The sequence below is a fragment of the Notamacropus eugenii genome, chromosome 1 (assembly GCF_028372415.1).
Source record: "Notamacropus eugenii isolate mMacEug1 chromosome 1, mMacEug1.pri_v2, whole genome shotgun sequence".
Lineage (NCBI taxonomy): Eukaryota > Metazoa > Chordata > Mammalia > Diprotodontia > Macropodidae > Notamacropus > Notamacropus eugenii.
In genome coordinates this window covers 121,590,108-121,594,384 of record NC_092872.1, presented here as the reverse complement: position 1 = coordinate 121,594,384, position 4,277 = coordinate 121,590,108, and the positions used below count along the sequence as shown (strand labels likewise).

The 4,277-nt window shown below is 39.9% G+C and overlaps 1 pseudogene; it reads left to right on the top strand.

The window, feature by feature from the left end:
• The first annotated feature begins 1,048 nt into the window (after positions 1-1,048).
• On the top strand, positions 1,049-2,036 carry LOC140523957 (glyceraldehyde-3-phosphate dehydrogenase pseudogene; annotated as a pseudogene).
• Positions 2,037-4,277: the final 2,241 nt, after the last annotated feature.

The window sequence follows — 4,277 nt, the reverse complement described above, 5'->3', positions numbered from 1 at the left end:
CTGAGAGAAATCTGTGATTCTTAAGATTCTTTACCGTTTCAGAATGCAGAAGGCAGACAGCAGTAATGTTCAGGGATTCTTAACTGAACATATATCACCTGAGAAAGAATGACTAGTATTAAGGGGTGGCAACTTCAAGAGCTGAACAGAGGCAGGAATTGTGGTCAGGCTCTCCAATCCCATATAGAGTGTTATGAGCTGATGCAAAAAAACAAAAAAAAAAAAATCAGGAGCGTAAAGACAACAGACAAGTAAAAATTGAAACTGAAAAGACAGATTAAAAGGAGAACCCAAGAGGAGGGCTAAGTTTTGGTAGAGAAGGAAGAAATTGAGGAAGACTATAAGCTTTCATCTATATTCATCTCTACTGAGGTGAATACACACACACACACACACACACATATGTATATTTGTGTGTGTATTAGTGTATTCACCTGGAATGAGGGTAAAATAAAAGGATTTACTTTTTCTTTGACTTTCCCTCCCTGTGACTATGTAGTAATAGCAACGGTAATATATTCTAAATTATTTTACCTAAACATTGTTGGTAAACCTATTTTTTGCCTCAAATATTAAGTGGCAAGAGGAAATCTAAAGATAAACATAAATTTAAATTATTTCAGAGAGGAAAACCTTTGCCTTAATACTAGAAATTTTCTTAACTAGGGGAGGTAAGTTATTATGATTATGATCTTAATTTTTTCTTTGATATAGATTCATATAGAAGCAAAGGGGACCACATATACCGAGGGGCCATCATACTGTCTTACGCCAAAACTTTACTAATTGTTATAACAGGGTGTGATGTATTAAATCTCCTTAAATCTCCAGAGATCAATGGGGTAAGTATTGTTAACAAAAATACCCTTGAGCCAAACCCCACCCCCACTCCCACCCCACCCTCCAGGTCAAAAAGAAGACCTGGAATGAGTCCAATCACTAATTATAAAAGCCTTTATTGTCAGAGTAGAACTTGCACAAATGGCTTTGGCTTTTCTCCCAAGCTTGGTGTCAGGATCTGCTGCTTCAGTTGCATCCCTGAGACAAGATGGTGAAGGTCACAGTCAACAGATTTGGTCATATTGGGCCCCTGGCGACCAGGGCTCTATTCACTTCAGATGGAGTAGACATTTTGGCCATCAATGACCCCTTCATTGGCCTTAACTACATGGTTTACATATTTCAATATGACTCCACCGATGGGAAGTTCAAGAGCACTGTCAAGGCTGAGAATGGGAAGCTGGTGATCAACGGAAAAGCCATTACCATCTTCCAGGAGCAGGATCCAACAAATATCAAATGGGGAGATGTTGGAGCTGAGTATGTTGTAGAGTCCACTCGAGTATTTACCACCACAGAAAAAGGTGGGGTTCATTTGAAGGCTGGAGTCAAGAGGGTCATTACCTCTGCCCCTTCTTTTGATGTTGGGAGTGAACCACGAGAAATATGATAATTCCCTTAAGACTGTCAGTAATGCTTTCTTCACTATCAACTGTTTGGCACCTTTCACCAAGATCATTCATGACAACTCTGGCATTGTGGAAGGACTCATGACTACAGTCCATGCCATTACTACTACCCAGAAGACAGTAGATGATCCTTCTGGTAAGTTGTGGCATGATGGGCATGGTGCTGCTCAAAACATCATTCTTGCTTCCACTGGTGATGCTAAGGTTGTAGGCAAGGTCATGCCTGAGCTGAATTGGAAGCTCACAGGCATGGCCTTCTGCATTCATACTCTCAATATATCTGTTGTGGATCTGACCAGTCCCCTGGAGAAACCTGCCAAATATGATCATATCAAGAAAGTGGTGAAGTAGGCATCAGAGGGACCCTTGAAGAGCATCCTGGGCTACACAGAGGACCAGGTTGTATCCTGTGACTTTAATAGCAACACACACTCTTCTACCTGTGATTCTGGTGCTGGTATTGCCCTCAATGACCATTTTGTCAAGCTCATTTCTTGGTATGACAATGAGTATGGTTACCACAACCTCGTAGCAGACTTCATGGTCTACCTGGCCTCCAAAGAGTAAAGTGGAAAGCCATGAATCTTCATTACCAGTCAAAAAAAGTTCTACCACTTGGGAGCCTACATTCCTAAGCTATGTTCCTATACTGGGGACCCCATGTCCCATTCACATCCTTGTCCCAAAGTACCCCTGCAGTAGGAGGCAGAAGCCTAGAGTTTTGTATTGTTTACAATTATCGAAATCCCAACATTCAGTACAAAAAAAAGACATTGCACAAGTGGAGCAAGGGAAGAGGAGAGGGGAGGGGAAAGGGAGAGGAAAAGGGAGATGAGAAGAAATGGATACATAGAGAAGGGAAGGAGGAAGAAAGGAAGGAAAGGAAAGAAAGAAGAAAAAGACAAAAGGTACTGACCATAATAGAACTATGAGCCCAAATCTAATTTTTCATTTAATGCCTACTACATGAAATCACTTTTTTTGATTCAGTGACCAACAGGAAATTGTGCTACTTGTGGCAAAAAGCATAGCCTTTAGCAATATATAGCAAAGACTTTTTGATTAAACCATTGTAGCCAGTTACAAATCAGGAGACAAAACTAACATCCCCCTTGTCTTTGATGCTAACTTAGAACACATCCCATTAATTGCCCTGATATGTTGCATGATAATGGATGCTTAATCATATAACGATCATAGTCTATTTATTTTAAGCTACAAAGACTTTCATCCTGCTATCTCCTTTTGATATACTTGTTACAAATGTGTAGAGATTCATAAAAAAAAAATCTCATTTATCAAAGTAATTAAAGGCTAGAATTTATTCCTTTAGAAACCAAGTATTAAAGGGATCATTAAGTAATCATAATCTTTGTGGGGAATATCAAAGATGATTACTCTATGGAGCACTGAAAAATAATTGCCATTCCTAGAGCTTGTGGCTTAGCCCAGGGAAAAGGTAAGTAAAAAGACTTTACCGACAGAAACGCAAGTTCTGCTGAAGTCCTAAAACTTCATATTAATGATTTAAGTAGGAAAAGTATTGTGTTTTTCCCTTACATTCATTGAAATTTAGGATGATATGATGAATAGAGAGAAAGGAATGCTTTTTGGTTATAAAACGATACATCTGAATAAATGATATTTGAAAGGCAGACCAACTTGCCCTCACAAAATCAGGATTTTCTCAAGCATGTAAGAAATAATCTCTGCATTCTATAAATAAGGAAATGTTTCTATTTCTTCCACAAACATATCCATTGCTGATAATACGGTACAGAACTGGGGAAGAAGGGCCGTGAGAGCGAGAAGGGAATGACAAAAAAAAGGAATAATATGTGGATTAAGATTTCTGTGGGGCAATGACATTGGTAGAGATCCTCTTTATTAGCAATTCTATGTTCCTTCAAAATTTCTTTGCCCTAGTTATTTTCCAGACTGTTGCTAATACTGTTTAAGGAAGAAATTTGTAGGTTCAAATGTTAAGCATCTTTAGTTCCTTCAGCTGATTGTCACATGACATAGAGTCTTCAATCCTTTTTAAACTACAGGGACTGAACAACTCCAAATGTGGTTAAACAACGGTAAAATACAGAGAAATTGTTAGTTCCTTTCTCTGAATGGAACTCACCTTCTCTTTAATTTGGGCCAGGTCCAACATAGAAAAGGGGACATGGACTGTAGGTGTCCAACACCAGGCACTAGGGACCTCCCATAGTAGGAGAAGTGGGGCTGGGTTTGTAAGGTTGGGACAGTTGGAAGTTGAAGGCTTCAGAGGAGAAGAGGTCTCAAGGAAGGAAATTTCCTGATGAATATTAGAGGGACTATAGAGTGGTGGATTGAAAGGGGAGGAATTTGGTAAGGATGTGGCAGTTGAAGATAAAGATCGTATGTAGGAGGGGAAGGGGGAGTGGGGGAAGAGTGATGAAGCCACAAGGAAAGAAGGGGAATTTGGAGGAGAAGGGGAAGTTGCACAAGCAGGGTTATCGAGCATGTCCAGGGAATCAGCAGATTTAGGAATTTTCTCCCAAGTTTTGGGGAATTCAGAATTTTTCTCCCTCAAGTAGCACAGCAGGGTTATCGAGCATGTCCAGGGAATCAGCAGATTTAGGAATTTTCTCCCAAGTTTTGGGGAATTCAGAATTTTTCTCCCAAATCTTGGGGCCAAGTCTGAAGGATGGTCTCTCCAAAAGAAATTTGCTGTTTTCATTTGACATCAGAGTCTTGAGATAGGTCCATAAAACTTTGGACAAAGGGCACTTTCTGTCCCTCCTACAGTGACTCAGCATAAGGACGTCCTCGTATACA